This window comes from Phoenix dactylifera, chromosome 6 (assembly GCF_051530095.1).
Source record: "Phoenix dactylifera cultivar Ajwa chromosome 6, Ajwa_hap1_PhDact_Kaust_v1.1, whole genome shotgun sequence".
NCBI lineage: Eukaryota > Viridiplantae > Streptophyta > Magnoliopsida > Arecales > Arecaceae > Phoenix > Phoenix dactylifera.
In genome coordinates this window covers 27,035,529-27,050,743 of record NC_143195.1, presented here as the reverse complement: position 1 = coordinate 27,050,743, position 15,215 = coordinate 27,035,529, and the positions used below count along the sequence as shown (strand labels likewise).

Here is a 15,215-nt window from a genome sequence, read left to right as displayed (position 1 = left end):
CCAACGAGGAGGTCATGGCCTTGGAGGTCCTGGCGGTCAAGGACGACCACACTATGATTACTGCAATAACTTTGGTGACACACGTGACACTTGTTACAAATTACATGGCTACTCGAAGTACTCATTATGGAGCCACTAGCTACAATAAGTTTTTTCTCTTATTTTGCAAGAGGAGAAATAGAAAACACTACAAGTCAAACCGATGCAATCTGTTGAAGGCGTTGCAATGACTACTTCGCGTTTTGACAAGCACAATTTTAGTCACTCCGGTAACCAACAAGGAGGTTGTGGCCACGAAGGTCCTGGAGGTCGAGGATGATCACACTATGATTACTGCAATAACTTTGGTGACACACATGACACTTGTTATAAATTACATGGCTACTCGAACCACCTAAAGGAACCAAAACCTCTACTTCTATTGCAAATTATGTTGCCAATAGTGAAAATCCTCTTGGCCCATCTATTGTGCCCCAGCTCACGTCAGAGCAGTATGTCCAATTGCTATAATGTTAAACATCGACAAAACCACCACTTTCATCAACATGATAGATATTTCTTCCAACTCACAACCCGTGACATGGGTAATTGAAACAGGTGCTTCTAACCACATGGTCTCCAACTCTAATCTTTTTTTATTACTTGAACATTTACCAACTTATCAATTCATTAAACTACCTACTAGAGATGCAGATCAAATGACCCTAAAAAGGACTATTAAAATGTTCCCTTCTCTCAAGTTAAAAAATATTCTTTATGTATCCACTTTCAACTTAAATTTATTATCCATTAGTAAGTTTACTAAAACACATAATTGTGTTGCCATCTTTTTTTTCGGACTTCTGTGTTTTTCAGGATTGTCTTCACTATTGAAAGGATCCGGTTTCTCCTACTTCTATAGCAATTGAGTCTTTGGCATAATCGTTTGAGTCATCTATCGACTCTAAGATTAAAGATTTTAGCCTAAGATATTTTTATTTCTCTTTTTACTTTTCAAAATAAAATAGATTCTTGTAATGTTTGTCCTCTCGCCAAACAAATTAGAGTTCCTTTTCCTATAAGTATTTCTTTCATTTTTGAACTTATTCATATTGATATTTGGGAAGGTTATTCTATTTTATATCATATTGGTGCACGTTATTTTTAAAAAATTATGGATGACTTTTCACATTACACATAGATTTTTCTCATGCAATTCAAATCCATGTAGCAACTTGTCCCCTCTTCCTCTCGTTTCCACCCAATGTTGGAAAATAACAAAATCACCTTTTAACCCCCTTTTTGAGCCATATCCATTCTTACTGCTCAACATAGGAGTATTCTTAGAGTTTTAAATTTTATCAAAATTATGAATTCTACTTATTTTTAAATATTTATTAAATACCACTAACATATGTGCTCCCATGCTCTATGCAATCCTGAACTACCCACATATTGCAGCCGCTTTTTAAAACCTTGCCAAATTCCTTTCACTAAGAAAATAAAAGAAGAAAAGGATACATCAGTAATGTCAGAACAAGAAGAGAAAGAAACAAAAGAGGAAAAATCCTAGAGAGAGGAGGAAAATATTTTGCAATTTCATTGGAGCAAACTGGTCCGATCATTAAACAAGAAGTGGACAGAGTTGAGATCTTCCTGCTCCGAAGAAGCCTTAAAGGGTGTGGTTTTTTGGTGAATGTTGCATTAGTACTCCCAATTTTTTCTGCTTTTGAACTCAATTTTATTATTCCTTTCCTAGTATTGCTGCATTTTCACTGTTACATCTTGTATTGCATTAGTATTCCTAAATTTCATTACGCTGTTTGAATAAGATTGCTCTAATATGTTATTTGATGCTTGTCTTATAAGACTCTGCTAGATATTGTAGTGATCTCGTAAACTTTATCTAGTCATTGCATTCCTTGAAAGCACCCTTATATCTTAGCATTCTTCGGTACATTTGACAAATTGTGGTGATTAAAACATCAAAATTTTGGGTTTACGGAAATTCCAAAAGCCAACATGCATAATGCTTCTTGCTTCATTTTAATATCTCTTCGAGGTAGTTTGTTATGAAAATATTGCATAGTTGTGTTATTTCCTTTTCGTCGGTTGTATTTATGAAAATTAATTGTCATTATCCACGCCGGTAAGTTTTGAAGCTAAATTATGATTCTAGGTTCATAGACATTTTCTAGATGGTTTCTGGATATTTAATCAATAATATGATTGTTTGAATGCATTTTGCTAATTTAATGTTGGAAAATCAATTTTTGGGAAGTTAGGAGTTAAGAATCATCATAATGACAAACATGCGGTAGTTTTTGCCTTCAGAATAAGGACACATTAAGGATAAAGTAAGGCTTTTGGTTTGTGAACATTTTCATGTTAGATAGTATGAATGCAAATTTGTTTCTATGATCTTCAAGAAAAAACAATGGAAAAATTGCCATTTTGCTTGTATGGTAACCTCAAGTGGTGCAAAATCATTTAGAAGTGACAATGAGAAAAGGCTACTTAAGGGCAGTTTAGATTCTATTAATTTTAACAATGAAATAATCTAATGTGTAACTATGAGTTAAATCTTCTCGCCAGTTAAATCTTTTTATCTATTTGAAGCATGTAAAACTTATTCTTAATCATCAATATGTTTTAAGTTGGGACAAAATTTACCCAGAGGATGATTCCAAGCATTTTCTTCCACAAAACACTTGCGTAGTCTGTATGAGACACAAAAATATTTGTTGACCCAACCTCTTGGAAATTTATTGTCTGTGGATTTATTTTTTTCAGCTTACTGTTTATTCCCCCACTAAGCAACAAGAATCAACGGGGTGCATGGTATAGGATTCGGGGGTGGGGGTGTTGTTGGGGGTCAGTTCTAAGCATTTGCTCCATCCGAACCACTGATCAAGATAACTCTGTCCATCATGGAAAAAGATTCGGACTTCCAACCCTGCAGCCTATCACTGATGCTCTGCAATAGCATTTAGCTCCTTTAAGTTTTCATTGATGTAGCGAACAAGTTGGTAGCAATAAAGAGAATGACTATTCTTGGTTCAGTTTGGCTAATAAAGAGATTCCAAGTCTTTTTTTTGTTGTGGCTTTTGCAATGGAGTAAGAACATATTACTGGAACAGAACATAATTGGCATGCGATTCCTAAAGGACTGGAATAGAACATCTTTTCCTAAAAACTGATGCACAATTTCGTTTCAAAAACATAAAACATTGGACAGCAAGGAATGCCTTTTGATAGAGTAGTTTCATGTAAAAATAATGTGATATTTATATTTTAAAGTTTTGGAAGTGGAGGGAGTCCCTATACAATAAAATGAATTAAACAAGATGGTGCATCACCAGAATAAGCATATCTGCAATGTTTCATACTTATAAATAATTGAAAGTAAAGCTTGACAATGTTGCAATAGAGGGGTTTCTCTTCTTAAGCACTATAATGTTGACTAGCTTTATATTCCTAGCGACAGTGCAACTACTAGGACAAAAACATCAAAGTTGTGCACCACCAATTAACCAACACCACATGGAAAACCATCAATGGGATTATACGTAGAGACGTAGACCATGCATTATTTTGCTACTTCATCGATTGGTTCTGAAGATAATGTTGCTTTGTGATTAAAACGTTAATTTGTAGGTTAGGGTAGAAAAATTGTGGAGAGTTCTTTTCTGCTGTAGTCCAACTGAAGAGGTAGGTATCACCTGCAATCTGAGGCTTTTCCACAAATGGTTGGGCTGTAGAAATTGTTTTTTGGTCTTGTGCCTAGTAATTTATGTTAGTCTTTTGGTTGATTAAAGTAATATAGGACTGTTTCTCGATGGTCTGGTTCAGTTGGACAAACAAGTAATCTAATTTTTTTGGTAGAATGACTATTTCTAATGCTATCTTTTTTTTTTTCACCTGCACTGAGAGGTGATCATGATATCAGTTAATATGATGTGATAGCATTAGTTTGGTTGGAGAAGTAGTCGACAATTTGAATCAACCATTGCTGCAATCCATTATTCTTCTGTGTTAAAGGGATTATGTTTGTTTCTTCTGCTTTCCTTTGTGTGAGTAGTCAAGAGAAAGAGTTAGAGCATTGAGACTGTGGAGGGATATCGTTTATCATTAAATGATAAATAGGTGAGTGTGGGTGACTGTAGAAATTAAGAAGCGAAATCGTTTATCATTAAAGACTACTTCGAGTGAGGGGATAAGCATGAGACTGATTTTTACTTATAATGGAATACGCCAAAGTCAATGTAAGTCTTCTTCTTTTTGTCATTAGTGCAATCTGAATACCTTCATTGCTGCAATTTAAATTATCAACCTGATGTCTATCAGCCTTAGGGGTGAAATAGATCGGATCATATCCATCCGGATCCATTTTCATATCCGAAACTATCTAAATATGGATAAAAATTTGAGTATCTGACTAATATCCGTATCCATATATATCTGTCAAAAAAAAATAGATATGGATATGGATAGATAACTATTCCATCCATATCCGAATATCTGATTTTATTTGTAATCTTAATCAATTTTATATAGCACTTATGAACTTCTAAGAAAAATAAATGACCATATTAACATGCTATTAACTTAATTTATCATCCATTTAGTAATATCTTTGATTTTGTGGTCATAACGTTTAATTATCCGTATTTATCTCCATACTTTTGGTATTCTATTTGTATCCTTATTTGTTTAAAACAAACATAGATATAAATTTTTGCATCCGACTAGCATGATCCATATCCATATTTATATTTAGCAACCAAAATAAATATGTATAGTGACATACTAGTATCCGATACGATTTCAACCCTAAGATTCAGTCTTTTAGAAGTATTATGTAGACTGCTAGATAATTGTGGAAGCGACCGGCATATATCAGATGCCCTATAACAATCAACTTACCGGATTTTTCGTCCTAATCAATAGAAGATGAGATTGGGTTATTCTTCCTGCAGGTTTTCGAGATGGATGAAACTACACATTGCTTTCTTTCTTCTCATTAAGGAATAATTGGAAAAATTTCTCTTTTATGAGACCATGTCCTTGATTATGGACTTTCCTGGTGCACTGCAGATCTTTCTGTAGTATATGCAGCCATAACTTTGTTATTTATTTTCTGCCTCCAAACTCTTAGACCAATTGAGCAAGTTGTCGGCTAGATAATTTATCTTATTCCCTATAGGTCTTTTCCCATTATCAGACAGGTTTGGACCTTTATCCTTTGTCCACACAGAGTGTAACTTTTTCTAGTCTTTGCAAAGAAGTTGTTTGGTTATAAGAGAACAGAGATGACAGCTAAACGAGACTGCACCCGCACCTTTATCGAAAGAATAGGTGGGAATCATATCCAGTGTTAAACTGATTAATGACTAATATACCAACGATGAGTCACCCTTGCTGACTAATTTAAATGGTTTGAGGATGAAAGCTTGATAGTAATCATGTGTACCATGGTGTTGAAGGAAAGGGTGGTGGGAGAAGCAGAGGAAAAGGTATCGACAGCCATTGGATCGGTTTGGAGGTTAATCCGAAAACAGCTCTGGTACCATGGCAAGATTAGAAAAAAATGATTTGGTGAAAAACCACAGCAAATTGCTTGTGTTGTAGGAGACTTTATTATAGGAAATGATTTACAAAAGGTCAATATACAAATTGAATGTCATTAAATAGCAATTGCTGTACAATCCATATAAATACACCATAATGCATTATATTCTGTCATGATGTATTTCCATGTTTTGGCATGATATTCTGTCATGATATATTTCCATATTTTGCTCCTTCATGATTATTCTATTGTTGTACAATCCATATAAAGACACCACAATTTCAGCTGTATAATATTCTGTCATGATTTGTATTTCCATGTTTTGCTCCTTCGTGATTATCTCCATGATGATCTCCAAAATTATCTCCAACACCCCCCCGCAAGTCGAGTGTGGGAGCTCGCACGCGAAGCTTGGAACGGAATAGTGTAAACAATGATTGGGATGGATTTTTGGTGAAGATATCCGCAATCTGGAGATTAGAGGAAATATGCGTAATCCGCAAAACACCACTGCATACTAATTCACGAACAAAATGGTAATCAAGGTCAATATGCTTAGACCTCTTTTATGTAATGGGATTACGTGTCATGAATATAGCACTTTTATTGTCGCACAATAAAGTAGGCGGCTTAGAGAGCGGTATGTGCAATTCATGAGGAGGTGCAGGAGCCATTTGACTTCAGCGGCAGTAAGTGCTAGAGCATGGTACTCAGATTTCGTACTAGATCGAGAGACAGTAGGTTGCTTTTTAGCACTCCAGAAAACTAAATTTTCACCAAGAAAAATAGCATTGCCAGAAGTGGATCGTCCTGTGTCCGGGCAGCCAGCCCAATCGGCATCGGAATAGGCAAGGATATCAAATTGGTTGCTTCGACATATATAAAGACCAAAGTGCATCGTACCTTTGACATATCAGAGGATTCTTTTCACAGCTTGAAAATGATGCTCAGTGGGAGCATGCATAAATTGGCTGACAGAATTAACAGCATGGGCAATGTCGGGCCTTATGATTGTGAGATACTGCAAAGCTCCAGCTAAAAAACGATACTTTGTAGGAGAATCAAAGGCAGGACCATTTGCACTTAAATGATGTGAAATGATCATCGGGGTAGCAACTGGTTTGCAATCAAGCAAATTAGCCCGGCTAAGGACATTCCGAGCATATTTCGTTTGGCTGAGAAATAAGCCAGAGTTATCTCGATGTACTTCAAGACCCAAAAAATAATTAAGGGGCCCGAGATCCTTCATAGAAAATTCTGATATCAATTTGCCGATTAAGTGATCAAGAAGGTCCACATGGCTACCTGTGAGAACAATATCATTAACATAGAGAAGCAAAAGAATTGTTCCCTTAGCCGTGAAGTGAACAAAGAGGCTGGAGTCGGCCTTGCTGCATACAAAGCCGAGCTTGAGTAAAAATTTGCTAAAGCGATGGAATCATGCACGCGGTGCTTGCTTTAAACCATAGATTGCCTTGTTTAGTTGACAAACATGATTCGGATGAGAAGGATCAATATAGCCCAGTGGTTGTTCCATATAAACCTCCTCCTTTAAAAAACCATTTAAGAATGCATTGTTGACATCCAGTTAGAGATGGGCACTGGGCCGGGCCGCCCACGGCCCGGCACGGCACGGCACGAAGCGGGCCGTGCCTGGCACGGCCCGCCAGTTACAGTGCCGGGCCGTGCCTGGCACGGCCCCTTTGAGAGGGCCGTGCTGGGCTAGAGGGTCCTGGCCAGCGGGCCGTGCCTGGCACGGCCCGCTTCGGGCCTAGGCCGGCACGGCCCGGTCTAGGCCCGCGGGCCAAGCACGGCACGGCCCGCGGGCCAGCACGGCACGGCCCATAAGGGCCTGGGCCGGGCTGGCACGCGGGCCTGGCACGGTCCGGGCCTGGGCCCGGCTCGGCCCGATAAAAATTAATGCTTCATAAATTTTTTTAATAAATTAATAAATATTGAACACTAAGAATTTATGATTTATGAATATAAAGCCACCTTAATGGTGGGGGGTTTGGCATAGCCCCTACCAGTTTATTAATTTAAATCAAAATGGTACATGAAGGGAGGTTTGGACCTTGGTCTGACCTCTAGAATACAATAAGAAACTAAGAAAGGGCCGAGGTTTGGACCTTGGTCTGACCTCCAGAATACAGTAAAAATGTACAATTATAAAAAATTAAGAAATCTTACTAATCATCAGTGATTCAGTGAATCAGTATTCACTCTTCAGTCTTTAGTCTTCAGTCTTCAGTAGTGTTTGTATCATCATCATCAGAGGATGTTGTATTATGTCCACCTTTATCTTGAAGTCTTGCCTCAGCATCCAGCCAATCCTTGAAGCAGAGAAGCATCTCCACCGTTTCGCCCGTCATCCTACTTCTCTTTTCGTCAAGAACACGCCGACCTGCACTAAAAGCGGATTCCGATGCTACCGTGGACATCGGCACAGCTAAAATATCGCGTGCAATTGCAGACATAACAGGATATTGATTTCTAACACTCTTCCACCAAGATAATACATCTAGATTCTCTATTTGATTTTCATCATATGCAGAATGAAGATCATTTCGTAAATAAAATTCTAATTCACTACTTAAAGATGAAGAAGATGAAGAGGAACTTGAAGCATGTGTGTGTCTTCTCTGTGCAATGAATGAAAAAATAGATGACGAACGAGAACTACTAGAAGGAGAAATAGAGGTTTGTATTTGTGTTCTAGATCCACGAATTTTTTCATCATATATAGCATAAATATCATAAAGAAGTTTTTTTACCTCATCTTTAGCAGATTCAGCATCTTGATTCATATTTTTAGAGTATGCATCAAGTAAAATTAGCACGCCATTTAATTTAACTCTAGGATCAAATACAGCAGCTAAGTTATGCATAGGACATATCCTGTCCCAATACTCATTCCATTTAGATTCCATTAGGTCAATAATAGGCATTAAAACATCATCATATCTATGTTCTGCAAATTTTTGACTAATTATATATGCTTGTTGTAAAAATGAACATGAAGTAGGGTAATAAATACCAGAAAGAACATTGGTAGCATTATAAAAACTAAGCAAAAAATCTTCCAAAATTTTTCCTTTATTCCAATCAGTTTCAGTCAATGTAAATCCTAATCCACGATCATTAATATATGCACTTAATAAATTTTTATATAGGTATGCATCATGTATCATGCTATATGTGGAGTTCCAACGAGTAATTACATCAAGTTTAAATTTTTTAAAACGTTTACCATGATTTATGCATAATTCCTTAAATTCTTGAAGTCTTGATCTAGAAGCATGAATAAAAGAAACTGCATTTCTAATTTTTGAAATCACATCTTGAATCATGCCCATGCCAGCTTGAACAGAAAGATTTAAGATATGACATGCACATCTAATATGCAGTAAATTTCCATCTAATATGGGATGCAATGAGTCTTTTAATAATACAACAGCAGAATTATTATTAGATGCATTATCAAAAGTAATAGACATAATTTTATCATTAATATTATATGAACATGCAGTTTGATAAATTATATTTGAAATTTGTTGCCCAGAATGTGAAAAATCAAAAGCACGAAAAGCAAGAATACGTTTATTTAATTGCCAATCATTATCAATATAATGAGCAGTAATGGCAATAAAACAATTACTACCTACAGATGCTGACCAAATATCAGAAGTTAATGAAATTTTTACATTTAAAGTAGAAAGTGTTTCAATTAAATTTTGTTTCATTGCTAAAAAATTGGTCATAGCTACTCTTCTAAATGTACGCCTACTAGTTCTTTTGTAAGCAGGTTGTAGGTTTAACTGAACATATTCTTCAAAATTAAAAGATTCACATAAACTAAAACGTAATTCATCCTTAACTATCTATTTTACAAGTGCTTTTCTTTGATTTTCATGATTATATGCAAAATTACCTACAAGTAATCCCCCTTGTATATTAAGGGTACTTTGAGTTTGAGCATGAGAATCATGCATCCTATGACTCTCTTGATGTCTTTTTAAATGCCCTGTTCCCCCACTACTACTACAACTATAAAGTTTGGCACATTTTTTACATTTAGCTTTCCAGACTCCCTCAACCATAACTCTATCAAATTCATTCCATACAGTACTAGTCCTCTTACGAGAAGAGGTTTGACCTTCACTCGGTTCACCAGTTCTAGAGGAACTAGGAACAGGGGGTTGGGGATTAGTTTCTTCTCCCTCAGAAACAGGAATGCCAAACTGACTTTCCTCAAAAGATGACATATCTATGATTAATTCAAAACATAAAAACTAACCGCAAGGAGGAATTGAGTAGAGGGTCGGAGGGCAGAGGCAGAGCCGAGATTCCGAGCTTCCTCTTGTGCTCTCAACAGAAGCGACCTTCTCTTCTCAACAGGAACCTCCTCTTGTGTAGCACTTGAACAAACTAAAAATTAAATTGCTAGAAGAGCACTTTAGAAGAGAGAAATAATAGCAGTAGAGAAGGAGAGAATGAGAGGTTTGGTGTGGTGAGAATGAGGGAGGAATGGGCTATTTATAGAAGTCCAAAAATTTTTTTTCCCAAAATACCCCTCAATTCAGCCGTTATTGGACTGTTGGGAGGGGTAAAAGGGTCATTTTCACGAAAATAGCCGTTGGAAACGGCTATTTTCCTCCCCCCTCTCCAGACGGGCCGTGCCTGGCACGGCCCGTCTGGAGCCGTTACGGGCCGTGCCAGGCACGGCCCGTTTGCGCCCGTTACGGGCCGTGCCTGGCACGGCCCGTGGCGTGCCGTGCCCGGCCCGGCCCACCAATAGAGGGGCCTGGGGCCGGGCCGGGCTGGCCTTCCGTGCTGGACGGGCCGTGCCAGGCACGGCCCGTTTAGTTTTTGGGCCCGGGGGGCCTGGGCCGGGCCGGCCCGGCACGGCCCGTTGCCCACCTCTACATCCAGTTGATGAAGAGGCCAACCGCGAGAAACTGCAATAAATAGAACAATACGAACTGTAGAGGTTTTAACAACTAGACTGAAGGTGTCATGAAAATCAAGACCATAAAGTTGTGCATAGCCCTTTGCCACAAGACGAGCTTTAAGCCGAGCAATAGAACGATCAGGGTGAAATTTGATGCGGAAAACCCACTTGGCTCCAACCACATTTTTATCAGGTGGTTGGGGTACGAGTTCCCATGTTTTATTGATAGTAAGAGCTCGAATTTCATCCTCCATAGCAGTAATCCATTCTGGTGATTTGTTGGCCTTTTAAAACCCTTCGGTGCCTTCATTGCTAATAGTGAGAACAAAAATGGAGAATGCAGAACTTCACAAACATAAGTGTAAGTCTTGGGTTTGGAAACACCAGCCTTTCCGCGGGTGACCATGGGATGATCATTTTGTACGGGTGCAGAAGTAGTGATCGGGGCAGCCAAAGAAACGGACGTAGTGGCAGGAGATGCGTCAGGAGCTGCTGCAGGTGTGGGAGTAGTCTTAGGAAGCATAGGCACAACAGAGCGTCGGACATGGCTCAGTTCCAAGGCACAAGGCACACAAGGGTTGGGCGCAGTTGATTGCGACAATGGAGGAGAATCTACGGAAGAGTGAGTAATAGACAAAGAAGATGCTATAGGGGAAGGGTCAGAAAAAGAAATATAATCTGATGGTGGAGTATTATGCTTTAAATTTGACGAGGAAAAGGGGAAAAAGTTTTCATCAAACCGAGCATGACGAGTTACAAATACTCTATGTGAGATGGGATCAAGACAGCGGAAACCTTTGTGAGAGGTACTATAATCGGGAAATATGCAAGGTAGACTACATGGTGCTCATTTATGTTGAGCATAATCTCATAAATAAGGAAAGCATAAACATCCAAATGGACGAAAAAGAGCATACGTAGGTGACTTACCATACAAAACTTCAAATGGAGAGACCCCATGTAGGACCGGTGTAGGCAAGCGGTTAATTGTGAAAGCGGCTGTGCTAAAGGCCTCAACCCAAAGTTTTGGGGGGCATGGGCATGGAAAAGCATGGTGAGGCCAGTTTCGGTAAGATGGCGGTGTTTTTTTTCTGCATGGCCATTCTGGGAAGGGGTATAGGGACATGAAATTTGATGATGTATAGCGGATTTATTTAAGTGTGATTTAAATCGGACACTTGTAAATTCACCACCTCCATCACTTTGGAAAGCTTTTATTTTAGCTGACAATTGATTTTCAACGGATACTTGGAATTGTATGAAAGTGTCATAAAAGTCAGATTTATTTTTTAAGGGATAGAGCCAAGTGAAACGAGAATGATCGTCAATAAAAATGACATAATAACGATAGCCAGAAATGGAAGTTATGGGAGCAGGACCCCATAAATCGTAGTGAATGAGGCCTAATATAGAGGGGGATCGATTCTCACTGATAGGAAAGGAAAGTTTATGGCTTTTTTCTTTTTGACAGCTTACACATAAAGTAGGAGTAGGCAAAATAGAAGTGAGAGATAAATGACCTGTCTTATTTAGCATGGTAATTATTTTTGGAGAAATATGCTCTAAACGTGCGTGCCAAATATCAAATGAGGCACACAAATTATGTTTGTGGAGAATGGAGGAAAAGGCATGGTGTCCACGCTGCAACACGTAAAGACCATCAATACGTTTACCGCTTGCCACCACCTTTCCAGTTTGAAGGATCTATATGAGAAAATTAGTGTCAGTAAAGGAAACTGAGAAAGGAAAATCAGAGGTGAGTTTACTGACAGACAACAGATTTTTGGTTAAGTTGGGAACAACTAGCACATGTGAGTAATGGGTAGGGAGGTTCCATTGCCTACAATAACCTTGTTCTTACCATTATATTGTTAAGGAGAGTTGAATGGTGGAAAAAATGGAGAAGTCATGGCCTAAACCACGTAAATACCAATGAACTTTATCAGCATCATCCACCGAACGTCCCATCGCAGAAAGTTGATCACAATGAGCTTTGAAGATTCGAGAATATTCTTCAACACTATGAGAGCCACGCTTCATTAACTGAAGTTTATCTTTGAGTTGCAGCTCTCGGACCTTCGATTTGTGACTGAAGGCGGATTCAAGGGCACACCAAATGTCTCGAGAAGAGGTGAGACCGGTCACTTCAGAGAAAGCTTCTTCCATGAGAGAAGAAAGAAGCAGACTTATGACCAGTTGGTCGGTTTGCTTCCATTCATCCTGCTGCGTTGTCGAGGCTGTGGAATCAGCAGCAAATCTAGGCAGCTCTATGGTACCGTCAATGTAACTATAGAGCCCTTGACATTGCAGGAGAGGAACTACCTGACTGCGCCAATGGAGGAAGTTTTAGGATGAAAGCTTGATAGTAATCATGCGTACCATGGTCTTGAAGGAAAGGGTGGTGGGAGAAGCAGAGGAGGAGGTATCAACGGCCATTGGATCGGTTTGGAGGTTAATCCGAAAACAGCTCTGATACCATGACAAGATTAGAAAAGAATGATTTGGTGAAAAACCACAAGAAATTGCTTGTGCTGTAGGAGACTTTATTTATAGGAAATGATTTACAAAAGGTCAATATACAAATTGAATGCCATTAAATAGCAATTGCTGTACAATCCATATAAATACACCATAATGCATAATATTCTATCATGATGTATTTCCATGTTTTGGCATGATATTCTGTCATGATGTATTTCCATATTTTGCTCCTTCATGATTATTCTATTATTGTACAGTCCATATAAAGACACCACAATTTCAGCTATATAATATTCTGTCATGATTTGTATTTCCATGTTTTGCTCTTTCGTGATTATCTCCATTATGATCTCCAAAATTATCTCCAACAAGAGCAACCTGTTTGACCTGCTGATCTCAAAACCAAGGACAAAAGCCACCAACTTTGTTTGTCGATCAGAGTTTGGAAGTAGAGGTACTTAAATTAGCTACACTAACATAAAAAACCAGATGCTCCATGAGCTGAATTAGAAAGATTCAAAAAATATTTTTTTCCGAGTCAACAAAAAATAGAAAATAAAAATTGTTTTGAATATTGTTTTACTTTTTGAAATTATTTTAATAGATGTGATCTTGTCTACCTAACATTTCAATTTGTTAGGAGAACTGTGCTAGTAACAACGATTATTCATTCATATCTTGGTAACCATTCCAACTGCAGCTAGCATTCAGTAGGCACTAAAATTCTATTAAGTAATTCCAGGAGGAGTAAGTTTGCGTCGATTCGAGTACCGATATGGTCGTGTAGAAGTCTATAAAATACATGTGCTATGCGATCCACCACGAGAAATTGGCCACCTTCTCCCTCGTTCGTGTGTTCTCTATAGCTGATGCATCCGTATATAAGAGAATGGAATGAAGCCTCCTTGCATGGCACCAGTGGTCTAGTGGTAGAATAGTACCCTGCCACGGTACAGACCCGGGTTCGATTCCCGGCTGGTGCAAGTCTTTTTTTTTATTATTTTGTTCTGTACTTGGAGGATCTTTTAGAAGGACAGGTGTCGTCTTAATCGGGGATCCACTAAATGCTGCTATTGCCTCCATCAAATTTGGCACTAACTTTTAGTCAAGAGCACCGGACGAAGGAGGCCGGATGGCTAACACCAACCATTTCTCTTCTTCCATTTAAATTTAGGGAAAGATTCCTTACCAAAAACTTCATGGAAAGATCAGGAGAAGTTCCAATGGAAGGTGAAAAATCTCTGGTACAGAATTGTGCAGGTTTGAAAGAATGGGATAATTACAGTTCCACAATTATCTTACTGAGAATTCATTAGAGACCTCCACCTTTTTTTTTTATTTTTTTTAAGTACATCGGCTGCTCACACTAATCTCGCATGAGCATAGCCAGCATTATTAAGAGAAAGAAGACTACTCAATGATGAAGGAACATCCAACTCTCGTATCCAGAGAATCCCTCCAGTGTGCTGGGCGGCATAGGAAGCGACACAGTCAGCCGTTCTATTCGCTTTCCAGTGTACATGGACAGCCTGAAAGGTATCACACTTTCTCACCAACTACCAGATATCGCCGAGAAGCTGGTGCTCTGTCTCCTTAAGAAGCATATCCTAAAACATAATTTTGAATGGTTTACATCATAAATGCTCTTCATTAAACCAATCGAGTAATATCCATCTATATATCAAATAGATAGGAGAGAGAAAGCCATCCCCTCTTTAGTATTCATAAAAAATCTGGAAAAAAAATAATTTCATGTAGTAGCCACACCATCCTTTTTTTTCTAATGTCTTATTAAGTTTTAAGAAATGAAAAGAAGGGTTGGATTTTAGTGTTTGTTTCTCTTTCTTGATTTGGTCATCTTACATAAAGCTTTTGGCGATCTTTCTCCTTCCCTAATTATTCCACAGGCCTTCTATCTATCATTAACTCTTTTTCCATTTGCTTATATATCTTCTATCTATTATTGTAATTATGATGCGAGACTTTTTTCTCAATCATATTGTATTTATGATATCGTAAGGTGAAGTAATACTTTTTGTGTACTTCTAATTGTATTGGCTGACAAACACATTGGATCTTATGGTGATCATGGTAAATGGATTTTTTTAAGATAGAAAGATTATGGTTTATGAGCCTATAAAAGATTCTTGTTAGTTCGGTAAACTTTTAAATATAGAAGGGATAATGATGGTCTTCCGTACTCTCTTTTGGATGTCCTAGGGCATCCTAAGA

The 15,215-nt window shown here is 38.2% G+C and overlaps 1 non-coding gene across 1 annotated transcript; it reads left to right on the top strand.

Annotated features, from left to right (window-relative positions):
• Positions 1 to 13,895: 13,895 nt before the first annotated feature.
• On the top strand, positions 13,896 to 13,966 carry TRNAG-GCC (transfer RNA glycine (anticodon GCC)). The gene has a single exon. It is a non-coding gene; the product is annotated as a tRNA-Gly (tRNA).
• The last annotated feature ends 1,249 nt before the right edge of the window (positions 13,967 to 15,215 follow it).